This window comes from Portunus trituberculatus, chromosome 37, assembly GCF_017591435.1.
Source record: "Portunus trituberculatus isolate SZX2019 chromosome 37, ASM1759143v1, whole genome shotgun sequence".
NCBI classification, from domain to species: domain Eukaryota; kingdom Metazoa; phylum Arthropoda; class Malacostraca; order Decapoda; family Portunidae; genus Portunus; species Portunus trituberculatus.
The window spans coordinates 10,300,573-10,318,544 of NC_059291.1; the positions used below are offsets into that span (position 1 = coordinate 10,300,573).

General features: G+C 40.0%; 2 long non-coding RNA genes across 4 annotated transcripts; one reads left to right on the plus strand and one right to left on the minus strand.

The window, feature by feature from the left end:
* Nucleotides 1-2,328: 2,328 nt before the first annotated feature.
* On the minus strand, nucleotides 2,329-7,273 carry LOC123514403. Of its 3 annotated transcripts, none has more exons than XR_006677600.1 (7): nucleotides 7,040-7,273; nucleotides 5,579-5,692; nucleotides 3,935-4,068; nucleotides 3,627-3,772; nucleotides 3,063-3,230; nucleotides 2,637-2,850; nucleotides 2,329-2,550 (listed from the first exon to the last, which is right to left on the minus strand). It is a non-coding gene; the product is annotated as an uncharacterized LOC123514403 (long non-coding RNA). The 3 variants fall into 3 exon arrangements; XR_006677601.1 differs by having other exon boundaries at nucleotides 3,072-3,230; nucleotides 3,935-4,072; XR_006677599.1 differs by having other exon boundaries at nucleotides 3,935-4,072.
* LOC123514404 lies at nucleotides 6,615-8,531 on the plus strand. The gene is made up of 3 exons (XR_006677602.1): nucleotides 6,615-6,892; nucleotides 7,674-7,812; nucleotides 8,224-8,531. It is a non-coding gene; the product is annotated as an uncharacterized LOC123514404 (long non-coding RNA).
* Nucleotides 8,532-17,972: the final 9,441 nt, after the last annotated feature.

The following is a 17,972-nucleotide window of genomic DNA, read 5'->3' on the forward strand; positions in this document are numbered from 1 at the left end:
TTCAACCACGCGGTTGAATAGCAGGCAGATAGTGAGTGTAGGAGGGCCACACGGTGTGAGTGGTGACGAGGGCAGTGCAGTAGCAGGTGTTCTGGGGTGTCAGGCTGTGTAGGGCACCAGGGCCATTGGAAACTGGAGAGTATCGGTTATGCCCAGCCTGTGCTGGTGGGCGTTGAGGCGGGTGTGGCCAATTCTCAGTCTGGTGACGACTGGTGTTTCCAGTGCCCAGTTGGGAAAGATGCTGATACTGAATTGGCCCAAAAGAATTATACATTGCGAGACAAATAAAATATATATAAATAGTAGGGCTGGGTCTGTTTAGCAAAACTTTTACAGACCTTATGAATAACATAGCAATTACAACCGCCAACGAAGGCAAACCGGTCCTGCTCTAACAATAACTAACTAAAAATGAAACATTGACTACATGTTCTATAATTAAATTTCCTTTATTTTGTTTTTAGTACATTAAATGAAGGGCTCTTTCACATTTTCTGGAAGTTGATTCCACTGGTTTACTCCTCTATATGATATAAATATTTGAGCATGTGAAGTTCTGCATAATGGAAAAATTAGGTTATTTTTTACGAGAATAAAAAGTATTTGGCATTAATTGAAAACCACAATCAGGCTGAAAAGTATGAAGGGATTTATACATGAAGACACAAATTAAGTTTGTAAAGTTATGATATTATGCAGCAAATTAAAGTAATAAAGGATGCGTGTGAGCATATAATGTTGCTGCCGGACATGACAGGTAACAATTTTTTCTGGGTAATGAACAATGTTTCCAGATAGGTGCTATTGGCTTTCTCCCAAATTGCATGGCAATTTGGGTTATTTTTTACGAGAATAAAAAGTATTTGGCATTAATTGAAAACCACAATCAGGCTGAAAAGTATGAAGGGATTTATACATGAAGACACAAATTAAGTTTGTAAAGTTATGATATTATGCAGCGTTAACAAATTAAAGTAATAAAGGATGCGTGTGAGCATATAATGTTGCTGCCGGACATGACAGGTAACAATTTTTTCTGGGTAATGAACAATGTTTCCAGATAGGTGCTATTGGCTTTCTCCCAAATTGCATGGCAGTACATAAGATGAGGATATGCTAATGCTAAGTAAATCTGGTTAATACAACCATCTGTTAACAACCTGCGAACTTTATATAGTATACCAATAATCTTATAACTGAACCTCGTACAAGTTACAGCAATGTGACCACTCCACTTCAGCTTGCTATCTATTATTACTCCTAAAAAGTTACATTGTTTCATTCGTTTTAATAATACATATCCAAATATATTTCAATTGATGTTGGTTGTTGCATTAATGATGAAGAGACCATGTAATGAATATTGGAAATATTAATTGTTAATTTGTTACTTTTAATCCAAATGACAATTTTAAGCATTTCTCTATTTAGGCTATCTTTTAACTCATACAAATTATTGCCCTATGTGTACATCATGGTAGAGTCATCAGCAAACAAAAGGAACTTCAACTTATCAGTACTGCGTGTTATGTTATTTATATATAACAATAACAAAATTGGACCTAAAATTGATCCCTGAGGCATACCATGTTTGAGAGAAGCAAAGGATGATACCGAATCATTCAAAACAGTACATTGTTTTTTAAAGCTAAGGTAACTTCTAAACCACTGGAGAACTAGCCCCCGGGTACCATAAATATCCAGTTTCTTTATCAAAATGGAATGCAAATTTGAATAAAAAACTTTAAAAAGATCACAGAATACTGAAATTTGAAAATTCTATTGTCAATGGTATTATTTATATTTTTGCATAATTGATAGATAGCAAGTTCCGTGGAATAGTTCTAGCGAAAATCATACTGGGCATCAGATAATATTTCACATTTAAAAATCTATCCAGTCAGTCTCTACAACCAACTAATAAGCATATAACAGGACGTATTAAGGGTGAAAATTGGATACTGGTATATATTTCACACGTGGAAGCAGAGGATTTACACAGGGAATAACACAATGCAAGGTATATAAAATAACACATGAAAACATATTGAACATATCAAATAGAACATATTAAATAGAAATATTTACCATTGAAAAGAAAAACAGGTATATATCACAATATGTAAACTGTAGCTACACTCCTATCACTATGCTATGCGCAACTTGTCCATATCACTGTTTTCTGCTGGTGTAGATAAGGCATTGCAAAAAACCTTACCCACTACACATCTACAACTGTCTACAAATTCTACAAATTTATCCATCCAATCTACAAGTGGTCAATGAAATACACTACACCAGTGATGAAGATTTGTGGCCAACCTTCACAACTTCATTGCTACGTCTCCAAGAATCACCGTCTTCTTCCTCCTGCTCCTTTTGTTCCTTTGGCTACACCGGCAGTAGCAGTAGCAGCAGCAGCAGTCTGGTGTCTGTTGTATGTCTTGCACGTTCACTCCAAACACTTCCCTCACTTCTTTGGTGTTAGTAGTACTGACTCTTCGAACAAGAGGTGGAACAATATTGAAATGGCGTCAACAGCAATAAGTCCTGAAAAAATAACAACAAAGAGTTCAAAACCTTTTAAAATGAGACACGTGGAGATAAAAGTGTGATGTGCAAACCACAATACTCACATCACGGTCGCTCAACACTTTATTCTGGGCTTGCTTCGCTGTAGTCACCCCTGTGGGGTGAATACAATGCCATCCTGTTGAATGGTGCATGCAGCCGCTCGCTTCCTCCTCCCGTCCTCCTCAGTGTCTGTTTGTCTTCTGGTACACTGGCTGGGTTGGGGAAGCTTGCGTGGATGATAACACGTCAACGCATCTTCAGGAACCCGACAAACCTCTGTACAGTGAACATGTTGCAGGTGAGATGAAAGGAAAGGTATGAAGTGTGAGTCGGCTAACTATACAGTAATGCAATATTCTCAGTGTGTCAAGAACAATTTAGGAAGTGCTTAAAGTTTGGTACAATCTCACCCACTACTTAATTACGCTACCTTTGCCACAGCACAGCCGCAACACATCCACAGCATAAAGGAGTGAAAAACTACTTACTTGACTTACCCCAACAGCTAGGCAAAGAAATCCCAAGGGAGCACAGCACAACAACCCTCACCATGCCAGCTTGGGGACTTGACGTTGCTGCTGCTGGGCGGATGGAACACTACTGAGGGGATGGTCAACTGGGAGAGGATCTAGGCCAATCCACACACTCGTCAACGTCTGAGGGTGGAGAATTACACTCTTAGAAACACAGATTTATTACAACTTAAGGATACAGGTTAAAGAGTGGAGGTAAAGAGAGATTTCCACGCATTTCAGGAACACATATTTAGCGATACGTTACGGAAAACTACAAAAATTATATCACCACTCATGAGCAATGCATATGACAAGATAAAATTATACTTAATCATAAAGAACAACCCATCCGCACATCACTGATCTCAGTCATATTCGTGAGACAAAATGCATGCTGATGTATGCCAAGAATAACAAAAGTACCCTTGAATACTACACTAACTTCTTTAGGCTGCTGTTAATTTAGAGGTGAAGGGCTGACAAGTTTAAGAAGAAAGACCGTAGTAGAATGACAGTGACAGTCCAGCCAGGCCTCACCTTCACAGTTGAACTTCCTGACGAGTCTGTATCCTGCATGGCCGGCACTGGCGGTAGTAGCAGTATGACTCTCGAGTGTTGATGCACACACACCCGACATCCTTCTCCCGGCACTCGTCAATGCCACACACCTGTACAAACTCATCCTGCCACAAGAAAGGCATTTGCTTCAATAATGTCAAGTTGTGATTTTGTATTAAACTGTATACAATGGAAGAAAACCTGGAACTTTTATATGAAACAATGGAGTTGATGGCATGCGCTAAGCCTTGCGTGCCAGAGTGACACAAGCAAGGCCTTCTCCTCACCTCTCCGTTGCTGCAGTAGTCACTGAAGCCGTCACACATGTACTGCTTCGAGATGCCATTGACACCGCCGTAGGAGAACCGACTGTCTGAGGCACATAAGTCGTTGGTCTTCTGTGCGGGGGTCGTCTGTAGGTCTATCTGCCAGCATTGCATTGTGTGAGCGAGATGCTGGCTTTGTATATTAACACCACTATTATTCATGATTTATTCTATATTAAGGTAAATTTAGATGGACTAGATGGTGTTTGAAGAGAGAGAGAAACCCTAGCAGTAAGTTACCACAATCCTGTTCATCATATTTCTCCGTGTTTCCTTAAAATGCAAATAACGGATGGACAACAAAAACTACACTCCTAAACCAACACTCAAAGGTTTACTTCACTGTTGCCTACAATAAGCAAGGTTGCCCAAAGTCATTCACCTCTATGTATATTGCGAATCACATTAAATAATTGTTATTATTTTCAAGTAAATTGTCTCCAGCTTATGTACTGTGAATTAACCCCACCCACACACAAACCTACCGACTCAATGATCACTTCCAAACTATCGCTCGTGCATACAAAATACCAAAACCATATCAATTTGGAACACTCTGCCAAACCTATTATATTGGTCAACAATCTGAAATCAATGAATCTTGCTTTGTCACATCCCCTTGAATACATCCACCATGCAACACCTCAAACTACCAACAAATGCATTTACAGTTCACAAAAAAAAAAACACTGTATACACCGACACCAACACCACACCACACCACAAAACACACCCCACACACACCCGACACATGCACAAACCCCTTAAACCACTCAAAACTAACTCAAAACACCCTGCAACAGCTCAAAATATAAAAAGCTCACCCAAAACACACTACGTACAGACACCCAAGTTATCAATATCTTACACACACACACACACACAATCATGACCCTTGCTCCACACAAAAACTACTTAATGCACTCAATATTATCCGAAAAAACAATAAAAACACCCTGAAACAATTCCAAATGACACCAAACACACACACACACACACACACACACACACACACACCCACTATAGACATACAATTTATAATGAAATCATCCCCACACACATCCAAGAGACCCGTAATACACACCAAAACATTTTAAAACACTCAAATCTAACCCAAAACACACTCAAAACACCATGTAACACCTCCAAATGCCCGCAAAACACCATGCAACACCTCAAAATGCCGGAAAAGATACACCCAGTACACACAAAAATCAGATAAAACACAAATTTAACCCAAAACACACTCAAAACACAATACAATACTTCACAATGCTGGAATATACACCCAAGACTTACTAGAAACATCCAATACACCAAAATAACTTGAAATACTCAAAACTGCCCAAAAACACACTCAAAACACCACGCAACACCTCAAAATGCCCCTAAAATACACTCAAAACATGCAGATACTCAAACACACCTCTACACCACACTCAAGGCAAGTCAAATACACCTAAGAGACTTCAAACACACGAAATACACCCAAAATATACTTATATCACCCACAAAACACCCTGTAACACACTTAAAACACCCCAAATATACCCCAGACCAACATTATGCATTATAAAGAACGTTAGGATTAAAAGGGACACTTACCTAAATATTCCATCTTAGCTCCTTATCCTATTCCGCCTCTATTTCTCGTTCATTTTCGCACTCTTCCTTTATTTCTCCTTCTTTCTTCTATTACTTCTGTCTTCACGTCTGAGCCTAGAAACACATCAAAACATTAGATATTAGGTAAAATATTGAGGAAATGGAGGGTGACTTAAGTATTGTGGCTTGGCTTCTCTTCCTACTCTCTTTCTTCTTCCTTTTCCCCTTAACCTCCCTTATTTCTCCTTTTTACTTCCTTTTGCTACTAATATCTACACACTTGACCCTAGAAACACACGAAAACACGTACAAATCACAGATATTAGGCAAAATATTGACGAATTGCGGGTTTGGAAAAGAGGCGCCAGCCTGGGCCTATGGTGAGTCACCAACTGAGCTGTGGTCGTCACAGAGAACGGGAGCTGGGCTGACTCGGCTAGATTACGTAAATAATTTGATTTTAAAAATGACTTTTCGAATAAACGAAGTCATGCCCAAATGCTTGTTATTTTAGGACGTGATAAATACTAATACTTATTTTAAAAATATCAAAACAACTCCAGCTTAACTAGTTTTTTAAAAAAATGTCTAAATCAAGTATGCTAAATATAAAAAATATTTAAACTCATAAATCTGCTAAAACACCCTGCAAAGTCAAGATATTTTCACTTGGCGCGTATTTTACTACATTTGAGGGAGTATGAGCTATCTTTTAAGGCATTCCACAGCGAGTTACACCGAGAAGCACAAACGTGAGCAAATAAAATAAAGAAAAATAAGATGTTTTTTCAACACTACCGAACACCATTTCAAAGTCCACATATTTTACTCAATAGATTGATTTCACGCTTAAAAGAACACACACGATTCTCTGATACCACAAAGGCCCACTTATACCTTCAAATAAAATACCTGAAAACTCAAAATGGAAAATTTTGACCGTTAAAAAGCCTTTGACATTCTCCATAAAACACCACTAAACGCCACATATTTATCCAACACAGGGGCGGAACACACTTCAAGCACAACGAAACATTTAAACAAACCATAAAAAACTTACCATGGAAGCGTAATATTACCCTCAGGAAATATTTGATAAAAGTACTTGACCCAGCAGAGAGGGGGAGGGTGATGGCTGGGGGACTTGGGTGGGAGGCGGCCCGGAGGCAATACCGGGAAGAGCGGCGGCGGGACCTCCATATTTAGCCTTTATCATCTTACCAAGGTGAAATCAAGCCACTCATGGAACTATTGACCAGGGAATATATGAAATGATAGACTGCTGGCTGAATTGTGACACATGTTTGGCTTACGGTAAGTGAAGGAAGCAAATATCAGCGGGTATTACAGACGCCTTGCTCTTTTTAATGGTCGTTATACCTATCACATATTAATATTTACGTACTATTTTCACTCTCATACGTAAAGAACCTAACAATAAGTGAATGGCCTTATAAGTACCTTTAATTGATGAAGATAAGGCAGTGTGCAGGTTTGGTGAAGGCGTGCAATTGCACTGCTTGTCTTGCCGCATGGTGATTGGTGATTGGCACTGCTTGAAATCTGTCGGTGATATAGCAACACTTCACGTGTGTGTGTAATTCACCTCGGTCGTCTGCTGGTCACCCAGCCAGTCTTCCCCATTACGGAGCGAGCTCAGAGCTCATAGACCGATCTTCGGGTAGGACTGAGACCACATAACACACTCCACACACCGGGAAAGCGAGGCTGAACCCCTCGAGTTACATCCCGTACCTATTTACTGCTAGGTGAACTGGGGCCACACATTAAGAGGCTTGCCCATTTGCCTCGCCGCTTACCGGGACTCGAACCCGGCCCTCTCGATTGTGAGTCGAGCGTGCTAACCACTACACTACACGGTGTGTGTGTGTGTGTGTGCGTGTGTGTGTAGGCATGCTGGTGATGTGTTTGAGGGTGTTTTGAGTGTGTTTACGAATGTTTTCGGTATATAAGAGTGTCTTTTCAGTGTTCATGGCAGTGTGTATGTGTGTGTGTGTAGGCACGCTGGTGATGTGTTTGAGGGTGTTTTGAGTGTGTTTACGAATGTTTTCGGTATATAAGAGTGTCTTTTCAGTGTTCATGGCAGTGTGTGTGTGTTTGTGTGTGTGTATGGGACAGTATAACCACCGCCAACACCACCACCCCTACCGTCACCACGACTACTGGACAACTGCTGCCCCTTTCGTAGCAGGCGGTGTCTGTTAAAGGAGCAGGTGTGTACAAATGTTTATGATAACTATCTCTTACAAAATCTTTTTTTTAATGAGACACTTTACTTGTATAAACACCATACAATGATTTATTGGTTATTGTGACATCTTTCCCCTCGGTATTGTGTCCAGCTATGGTTATTTGCCAAAGCAGGAAATATTAAAATTGTATCTTGTGCAGCGATTGTTGGCATCTCCCGCGGTGCTTAAGAGGCAGACTACACTATTTCTCTCATTCTCTGTGTTATAGGGACAGATGTGTCAGTGTGTCAAGAACAAGTTAGGAAGTGCTTAAAGTTTGCTACAATCTCACTCACTACTTAATTACGCCATCTTTGACACAGCACATCCACAACACATCCACAGCATAAAGGAGTGAAAAACTATTTACTAATTGACTACTTACCCCAACAGCAAGGCAAAGAACCCCCGAGGGAGCACAGCACAACACCCATCACCATGCCAGCTTGGGGACTTGGGGACACAAAAAACATTCTCTAAATCGATGTAAACTCTGATTCCCTTTTGTTTGGTATGGATTTAAAGAACAAGTCAAATGCAATATTTTGTGGTGCCTGACTTTTAATAATGTCAATTGAAAACGAGATACAGACACAGAGACGATGATTTTTTCAGAAAAGTTAGATTTTTTTTTTTTTAGACAAAACAAAAACTAGAAAAACTACGCCCTGAATAGTTGCGTATATGTACAAAGTTTCTATGGTGTTTTTTTTTCACAGTAGTTAACTAAAACAAAGTCTGTGAAATAAAGTAAATAAAAAGAAAACGAAAACAACGCACTGTTTTTCTCCGCAACCATTCACCAAATCTTGATGAAATGGACAGAATAGCCTATTTTTACACCCCTCCCCCCCAATTCAAACAGAATATTAAAGTTTCAAAACAATTGGGCTTTCCGTATGAAAAAAAGTTAGGTTTCTCTATACTTTCCTTAATTAGAATATAAAAAAAAGCATTATAAATATATATATATATCTGTTAGAAGTATAATAAGAATATTTTATCCATCTTTAACCGCGTTTTCCTGTGTATTTTGAAATTGGCGCTTACGATGTTGTGGCCCGCTACTCCTGATATAAACTAAAAAATATATAAATATACTAAACCACGAAACAAATGTTTACACAAGTAATATATAAAAATGAGACTCATTAATTATGTAGTCATTTTATTACACTACATTGCTTTGGAAATAGAGAAATAATAAAATAAAAATGATCTCCCCAGTGTGCAAGACGTGTTGTGAAGACTTGAGACGGAAGAAGATACGTGAAGGTGTATGTCAATGTTGCCTCATTTCAGGCTCTTACTGTTACTATTACTACTGCAGGGGTGTGTGTGGGCGTGGCAAGCTGGTGATGAGGGTGTGTCGTATCATAGAGTCGTATTGGGAGCGTGTCAGTGTGGACTGATGGGTGTTGTCTGTCTAGGGGAGGTGTGATGGCCGCTGTTTTGATTATTATTGTTACTTTTTTTTTTTTTAATGTTTGCCGTGTGAACCAACACACCACAACCACACGTCACTCTACACACTCTGCCTCACACTTCTATCACAACCACACGTCACTACACACTCTCACGCTCCGACTCACTTCTACCACCATCGGAAAATAATAACATCAGAACGAAATTTAGGTTAGGTTAAGTTAGGTGTTCCAGCATTTGTACCACCATTTCACCACATCGGAAATGGATAATAATTTCAGCACGGAATTTCTAAGATTTGCCTCAATTCTAGCTGTGACTCCTTCCACGGCAGCAGTCAATGAGTGTGTTTGTGTATTTGTTGTCAGTATTGCAAAGGTGCTGTGGCAGTCTGTCTGTCTGTCAGGGCAGGGTGTGGCAGGGCTGTGGTGTTCAGTATATTCAGGCAATTTCATTAAGTTTTAGGCAAATGTCCCGAGATTTGTCATCCAAATAGTGGATTTTATTCTCCTAGACTTTTTAAGGGGTCAAATTTTCCTCGTCCCCTCCCCCTCAAACCCCAAGCTTTCCCAGGAGGTCACCAGGCTTGTTAGACACAGGGAAAAAGAAACATAAGTTAGGCTGTAATGGTTCAGACTGCAAATTTACCCACATCCCAAATACCAAAATTGTGTGACTTGTGTTTAGGTTATTGTTTAGAGTGTCTTTTCTTGCTCCCTGAATAAATAGTGGGGAAATAAGAAGTATCTTTTGTTGTCCCCATCTCCAAAGGCTAGTCAGCCAGCACTATGTCATTCCAACATGTCTGGTTACCTTCTTCCACTCAGACTTCCTTCCTCTCACCACTGTTCTCATTTCTCTTCCCACTAAGTAATTTTCCATCCATTTTGCTAGTTTATCATTTACTCCTCCAATCTTCTTTAGTTTCCACATCAGTCTATTGTGTGGTACTTTATCAAAGGCCTTTCTCAAGTCCAGGTAGATAGCATCCACCCATCCCTCTCTATGTTGTAGTATGTCAGTCACTCTTGAATAAAAACATAATAAATTGGATACACACGATCTTTCTTTTCAGAAACCAAACTGCCTTTCACTCAGAATGTTTTCACTTTCTAGATAGTCACTCCACTCACAATGTCAGCTCTTTTCCACTCTTTCGGGACTAATCCTGTTCGTATGGAGGTTTCCACAATATCAAATGTGGGGTTCAACAATTGATCCTTACATTCTTTTAGCAACCTCCCAGATATGCCATCAGGCCCCATTGATTTATTAATATCCAGATTGCTTATAATTTTTCTTACATCTTCCTTAGTAACCATGATGTCCTGCATTTGCTTTATTTCCGTAGGCCTTCCTCCCATAAAATGCTCCTCCTTTGTAAACACTTTGCAAAAGTTGTCGTTCAAAATTTTAGCTATCTCTCCAGCATCTTCATATACTTCTTCCCCGTGTTTTACCTTTTCTATTGCCTCCCTTTTATTTAGTTTTCCATTTATGAATTTGTAAAACATTTTTGGGTCACTATCACAGTTTTCCACCACCCTCTGTTCATATTCCTTCTGTGCTGTTCTCCTTACTTCAACATATCTATTCCTTGCTGTTTTGTAGCCTTCTCTTGATAATACATCACTGTTTTTCTTAAGTTTCTTCCATGCCTTTTCTTTGTTCTTTTTTGCTTCTTCACAATTTCTATTAAACCACTGTTTATTATTTAAAGTCCTCTTTCTGTAATATGGCACAAACTTTTCACAGCAGAGTTATACAAATCCATAAATTTATCGTACTTCAATTGCATATCTCTTTCCTGGTATACCACGGACCAGTCAATTTCATTAAAGAACTCCCTTATATGGTTATAATTTGCCCTAGTATAATTTAATTTTTCCTCCCTGCATTCCACAATCTTATTCGTGCTTAATTCTGTATCCAGCTCAAAGTTTAGGACATCATGATCGCTTTTCCCCAAGGGACTTTCATGTTCAATTTCCTCTTTTAGAGAAATTCCCCTGGTAAATACCAAATCCAACCTTGCTGCAACATCTTGTCCCCTGCACCTTGTTGGTGATCTCACCCACTGTGTCATCAAGTTATTTGTTGCTACCTTTAACAATTCTTCTGGCCACTCACCACCATTCACCACTTCGTAGTCTTCCCACACTATTTCTTTGCAATTAAAGTCTCCAACTATCATCACTATCCTTTCTGTTGAGTTCTTGCTTCATTCTGTCTAGAGTATTTCTCATCACCATTTGGTACTGTTCATATTCCCAAGCATTGGTTCTGGGTGGTATGTATACTGTTATAATATTAATGTCCCTCTTGCCATCTGTTATAAGCATACTTATCACTTCCTCATTTCTCATACTATAGTTCACCTCCTTTACTATCAGATCTTCCTTAGTAAGAACCATTATACCACCACTTCCTTTATTTTTTCTATCATTTCTCCATACTTTGTAGTGTTTTACAACAAACCAGTCTAGCTTTATTTCGGGCCTTAGCTTTGTTTCCACTACACACATTATGTCCGGTTCGTTATTTCTTAGGTAATCCATACATTCTAGCCTCTTAGACAGAAATCCATCTATGTTCGTGTAAGTCACTTTTATTCCATTCCTAGTCTCATTCTTCCATGTAATGCCTATTCCGTCTGTTTTATCCACCACTTCTTTAGCCTCCTATTTCTCATCCTCCAAAAAAACTTGATCTTTTCCTCCTCTGTTCTTTCGTCATTCCTCTCTTTCACTTCAGATACTAGCTCCTTCGTTTTCATTCTCTCATCTTGTGACATATTTCTTCTTATGTAAATTGTTTTGGTTTCCTCAGAGTCCTTAAGTTTCCAAGCCCTCCTCAACAAGGCCTCCGCTGCCACCTGAGACTTTAATTTAAATTTTAATGGTCTATTCTTGCCTTTCTCAAAAGCTCCCAATCTCACACTTTCTTCTACCTCAGCATATAGGTCCTCTTCTTCCACAGAGATCTTGTTCAGTAAAGACTTAATCTTGTCATTTTCCTTACCCCTCCTGTCCTGCCAGTTCCTGTTAGTTTCCTCCCGCAATCCTATTATGATCACATATTTTTTCTTTTCAGCAATATCTCTCACCACATACTCATTTTCCTTTAGTGCCTTTACCATTTCCCTCTGCGTAATCCCTTTATTTTCCTCTTCCTGCTTTTTTACTATCTGCCTAAACGACCTTTGTACCTTTTGTGTGTGTGTGTGTGTGTGTGTGTGTGTGTGTGTGTGTGTGTGTGTGTGTGTTTACCTAGTTGTATTATACAGGGTTCGAGTGGGGCTCAGAGTGTCCTGTCTCCATATCTCCATTTATCTAGTTTTTTTTTTTTTTTAAGTTATGTACACTATGTGCTGTGATAATTCCATTATCCAATGCATTTGTGGAAAACTATTTTCCAATATCCTTCACACACTGCCTCTTCCTAATCTTCTTTTCATGTCCTCTTGTCCTTCCATCTTCTTCTGTCAACATCACCAGGTCTTCTTTTGTCTATCATTTCAATATCATTTACTGTCTTATACATAGTTATTAGGTTCCCGCGTACTCTTCTATCTTGTAAGGTTGGCAGTCCCATTTCCCTCAGTCGTTCTTCATATGTGAGGTCCTTTAATTCCGGCACCATCTTTGTAGCAATCTTCTGTATCCTTTCCAATTTTCTTATATCCTTTTTAGACCTCGGAGACCATACCACTGCTGCATATTCCAGCCTTGGGCGTATCATGCTGGTGATGATTTTTTTCATCATTTCTTTAACCATGTAATGAAATGCAACTCTTATATTAGTCAACATCTTATATGATGGTCCAAATATCTTGCTTATGTGTTTATCAGGGCTCAGATTTTTTTGTATGGTCACTCCCAGATCTTTTTCCTCTTTAGTCTTCATTATTTGTTCCTCTCCCATCAAATAGTTCTATACTGATCTTCTCTTACTCTTTCCTAGTTCCATTATGTGGCATTTCTTGGCATTAAACTCCAATTTCCATTTCTTGCTCCATTCATAAATCTTGTTTAAATCTTCCTGCAACAGCAGACAGTCCTCTCTGGTTTTGATAACTCTTAGCAACTTTGCATCATCAGCAAATAAATTTATATAACTGTTTATCCCAATGTGAATGTCGTTTACATAAACTTGAAACATGATGGGGGCTAAGACTGACCCTTGTGGTACTCCGCTAATTACTTTACCCCAAGATGAGTATGTATCTCTGATCACAGTTCTCTTTCCCTATCCTTCAAATAATCTCTTGTTCATTCAAGCAAGGTTCCACGCAGTCCTCCTATGTTCTCTAGTTTCCAAAGAAGTCTTCTGTGCGGGACTTAATCAAAAGCCTTTTCAATGTCCAGGTATAATGGTATACTGTGTCTACCCATCCATCTGTTTTCAAGTCCTGCAATAACTCTGGAGTAGAAGCTTAATAAGTTTGATACACATGACTTCCCTGCCCTGAACCCAAATTGTCTGTTCGATATGACTTGCTCCTCTTCTAGAAATTTAACCCATTTTCTTTGATAATTATTTCACATAATTTCCCTACCACACTTGTAAGTGACACTGGTCTGTAGTTTAGTGGTTCAGTTGTCTTTCCTCCTTTAAATATCGGTATTACGTTTGCTCTCTTCCACTCTAGTGGAACTTTCCCTTCATTTATTGAACTTTTAATTATTTCCCAAATTGGATCCAGTAATTGTTCTTTACATTCTTTTAACACCCAGCCTGATACACCATCTGGCCCCATTGCTTTTCTGACTTCCAACTTATCCACTAATCTTCCAATATCCTGTTTGTGCACTGCAATCTCCTGTAATCCTTGGTAATCCAATGTCCTATTAAGTTCTGTGAAATCATCTTCTGCAGTGAATACTGTTTTGAAGCTCTCATTCATTATTTCACACATTTCCTTTTCTGTTTGGTATGTCTTCCCTTCTTTAATGTTTTTTTCAATTGTTTCCTTATTCTTTGTTTTTGCCATTCATAAACTTGTAGAAAAGTTTGGGTTCATCTTTGCTTTTATCCACTACATCTTTCTCAAAATTTCTTTCTTCTTTCCTTACTCTAATACATTAATTTCTAGCATCTTTGTACTGCTGTCTGTTATAGTCATTTCCCTGCTTTAAGAGTTTCTTCCATGCTTTATCTTTTGTCTTTTTTTCTTGTATGCATCTAGCATTGTACCAAGCATGTATTTTTTTCTGAACTCTATAAACAGGAACAAACTTTTTTTATTCCTTCATTGTATATTGGTAAGAATATATCATATTTCTCTTGTACTCTTGTCTTTCTGCTCATGATATTACTTCACTCAATATCAGCAAAATAAATTGTTAATTTTTCAAAATCTACTTTTGCATGATTTAATCTCTCCTTTATAATCCTCTCTGTAACTCATCTCATCTTCCTCCTGCATTTGCATGTCTAACGTCACATGATCACTTCTCCCCATTGGACTAAGGTATTGTATGATTGGAGGGGATTCTGGTTTCTTTGTGAAGACCAGGTCAAGCAATGATGGTTCTTCTTCCCCCCTGTACCTTGTTGGCTCCTCCATCCACTGGTCCATTGTATTAACCCTAGTCAACTGTAACACTTTCTCGCTCCACTGCCCAGCATTATCCGTTACCTCCATTTCTCTCCAGGTTTTTTTTTTTTTTTTTTTTTTTTTTTTTTTTTTTAGTTAGTAGTTAGTTAGTATCTATCTTTTAGTTTATTTGTGTTTGTTTTCCTTTTCTCTTTTTTCTTTGTCGGTCTTGTTTTATTCTCTTTCTTTCTCTCTGTCTATCTTATTTTGTATTTTGTTTCTGTCCTCTTTGTTTCCATTTTCTCTCTTTATCTTTGTCTTGTTTTTATTTTCTCTTTCTTTTTCTCTCTGTCTTATTTTATTCTCTTCATTTCTCTCTCTCTGTGTCTGTCTTGTTTTTTCTCTCTGTCTGTCTCTCTGTCTGTCTGTCTGTGTGTCTGTCATAGACCAAAAGGGTATTACTATGATTAGATTAACTGTTGATTCTTAACGCCATCCTTCATAAGACCAGCCCAGTAGAAATTGCAATATCTATTAATTTTATATGACTTTGTTGTAAATGCTGTCAATTATTGAGTATTACTGTGATAGGATTAACAGTGCCCCATAAAATCATCTCTCTCACCCATAATCCCATAATTATTGAGTATTGTTGTGATATAATTAACCATAGACTTTGAACAACCCCATAAATTATCCATACCAAAACATCCCAAAACACACAAAACATCCCCCAAACACTTGAAACTCCCTCTAAACACCTGAAACTCCCTCTAAACACCTGAAACACCCTCTAAACACATGAAATCATCCCCATAAAACCCAAAACATCACAAAAACATCCAAAAATACCCCACATACACCTAAACACTGCAAAATCATGCCCCAAACATCCTCCAAACACTTAAAACACTCCTAGAATACTGACTAAACATCCCAAACACCCCCAAACATCAGTATTCCATCAAAAAACATTATCACCCAAATCACCTCACAGCACAGCTAAAAACCACAAATAAAAACCAGAAACACCCTCTACAAACCCAAAACACCACAAAACACCCCTAAAGCACCAGAAGAGCCCCTAAAACATCACTAAAAAGCACCTAAACATCCCCAAAACATGCCAAAATACCCGCAAAACACTCAGAAACACCCCAAAAACTCATGTAAACACCCAAAATCATCTTTAGCACCTCAAAATCCCTCAAAGCACCCTTCTAAACACCCCCTACACCCACAGAGCCCTGAAGGATGAGAACACAGTGTTGCAAGTGGAATACAACCATCTGAAGTCCTAGCATCGAGTGGGGCCCTCTGAGAACAGCCTGGGCCCTCAGCGTTGAGAGGCGGAGATGCTGGCGGAGGCAAAACTGTTGAGGCAACACAAGGGGCAGCTGTAGGCACAGATGGGCATTCTGGAGGAGCACAATAGATAGCTGGAGGCACAGCTGCTGGGAGAGGTGAGAGGCTGGGAGAGTGTGTGAGAGGCTGGGAGAGTGTGTGAGAGGCTGGGAGAGGGTGTGAGAGGCTGGGAGAGTGTGTGAGAGGCTGAGAGAGAGTGTGAGAGGCTGGGAGAGAGTGTGTGAGAGGCTGAGAGAGAGTGTGTGAGAGGCTGAGAGAGTGTGTGAGAGGCTGAGAGAGAGTGTGGAGGCTGGCAGAGTGTGTGGGAGGCTGGGAGAGTGTGTGAGAGGCTAGGAGAGTATGTGGGAGGCTAGGAAAGAGTGTGGGAGGCTGGAAGAGTGTGTGAGAGGCTGAGAGAGAGTGTGTGAGAGGCTGAGAGAGAGAGAGAGAGAGGCTGAGAGTGTGTGTGAGAGCTGGAGGCTGAGAGAGAGTGTGTGAGAGGATGAGAGAGTGTGTGAGAGGCTGAGAGAGAGAGAGTGTGTGAGAGGCTGAGAGAGAGTGTGTGAGAGGCTGAGAGAGAGTGTGTGAGAGGCTGGGAGAGTGTGTGAGAGGCTGGAGAGAGTGTGAGAGGCTGGGAGAGTGTGTGAGAGGCTGAGAGAGAGTGTGTGAGAGAGAGAGAGTGTGAGAGGCTGGGAGAGTGTGTGGAGGCTGGGAGAGTGTGTGGGAGGCTGGGAGAGTGTGAGAGGCTGGGAGAGTGTGTGAGAGGCTGGGAGAGTGTGTGGGAGGCTGGGAGAGTGTGGGAGGCTGGGAGAGTGTGTGAGAGGCTGGGAGAGTGTGTGAGAGGCTGGGAGAGTGTGTGGGAGGCTAGGAGAGTGTGTCAGAGGCTGAAAGAGAGTGTGGGAAGCTGGGAGGGAGTGTGGGAGGCTGGGAGAGTGTGTGAGAGACTAGGAGAGTGTGTGAGAGGCTGGAGAGTGTGTGGAGGCTGGGAGAGTGTGTGAGAGCCTGGGAGAATCTGTCTATTTCTCTATTGACTTATTATCTATTGGTGTCTATCTATTTGTGTCATTGAAGAAGAGGGGATAGTTGTCTGGAAGGTTGTGTTGAGTTGATAGATGGAGGAATTGAGTTTTTGAGGCATTTGTTGTCAAATAGTAGTTATTTTGACATTGTCGCCAGTTTTTCTCACCCCTCCAACTGCTAACTCTGTACAAGGGCCTTATCCGTCCTTGTATGGAATACTCTTCGCATGTTTGGGGGGAGAGGGATTCTACTCACACAATTTTACTAGACAGGGTTGAATCAAAAGCTTTTCGTCTCATCAACTTTCCTCCTCTGACTGACTGTCTTCAGCCTCTTTCTCACCTCCGGAATGTTGCATCTCTTATTGTTATTTTCATGCTAACTGCTCTACTGATCTTACTAACTGCATGCCTCCCCTCCTCTCTCCTCCCCCACCATCGCTGCACAAGGCTTTCTTCTTCCTCTCATCCCTATTCTGTCCTCCTCTTTAATACAAGAGTTAACCAGTACTCTCACTCCTTCACCACTATTCTGTCCAACTCTCTAATGCAGGGGTTCTCAACCTGGGGTACACGTACCCCCAGGGGTACATGAGAGTAATTGTGGGGGTATGTGGCAGGTTTCTCAAAATGCTTCAGTTTTGAATTGCTGCAAATTTGTTTGTAGTATACAATGTGGCCTACGTGTGCTAGACTGGATGTGTCCTTCACTAGAACCAGAACACGTTAACAACATTAACAAGGAAACTCTTGGAGTTATATCACTTGAGAGAAAGCTCTCTTGGATTACAGTTGCCACACAACCTTGTAAACCT